A 1,178-nucleotide genomic window follows, 5' to 3' on the forward strand; every position below is an offset into this window, starting at 1 on the left:
ACCACAAAGCCACAACAGCAGATGATGCAGGAACTGGACGTGTGGGAAACAATGGAGGCTAAAGTAATTTACAAGGTGACTCAGAGCCCTTGATAAACAGAGTGCACCTGAAAAAAAATTAAAAAAAAAAAAAATTAAAACCTAAAAATTAATTTTGTATTTATTTATATATTTTATCTATGTTAGATATACAGTTGATATTGTTTATATCTATACCTATACCTATATATCTTAATATAGCCAAATGCAATATCTCGACTGTAGACCAAAAAGTATAGGCTGTCCTTGCATCATAAGCAAGCATTTATTCTGCAGTAAAATAGCCCTGTGTCATGGTTTAATCCAGCAGCAGCTAAACACCACACAACTGCTAACTTACTCCCCCTCTCCACAATGGGGTAGGGGACAGAATCAGAGGAGAAAGACTGAAGCACACATGGGTTGGGATAAAAATGAGTTTAATTATTGAAATAAACCAGACTAAAATAATAATAATGAATCATAATAAAAATAGGAATGACGATAAAACAATCAAAGCTATACTCAGCTCACGCAGCAGTTGTCAGCTGCATGCCACTAGAAACACAATGGTCAATGACAGAGGAGGGATAAGCCTCAGGAACTGAACAGTGAGTGAGACCCTCCAGTGATGATGACCATCAAAGTAAGAGAGGGCATACTTGACAAACTCCACAATCGATAGTGAGTGTGACATTTATGGTATGAAATACTTTCTGTTGGCCACTATGGTCATCTGTCCTGTCTGCATCCTTTTCCAAGTTTTTGTAAAGAAAAGGCTGGGAGGACAGGTGAAACCTGAAAAGAACAGTCCATCCTTGACTTAAGGTAAACATTGCTTGGCAACAAACAAAACATCAGTGTGTTATCACACCATTATTTGCCCAGATCAAAACCAAATTCTCATACTGTGGTAAGGGGCCTCAAACAAGAACTCACTCAAGGACATTACTTTTGTAACTGTGACTCATACATCCTAGTACATTGATACATCCGAATATATTCTGAAGGACTTGAGATAAACCAGCAGAACACCAGTTGAGAGCAAGATAAGGAATCTGAAGAATACACAAATAAAAGTTATGGGCCCAGGAAAGACCATATATGTCAGAAAGACTCAGAGTTCATGGAAAGAGAATCACAGAATCACAGAACGTTAG

This window comes from Mesitornis unicolor, unplaced genomic scaffold (assembly GCF_000695765.1).
Source record: "Mesitornis unicolor isolate BGI_N332 unplaced genomic scaffold, ASM69576v1 scaffold27164, whole genome shotgun sequence".
In the NCBI taxonomy this organism is placed as follows: Eukaryota; Metazoa; Chordata; class Aves; order Mesitornithiformes; family Mesitornithidae; genus Mesitornis; species Mesitornis unicolor.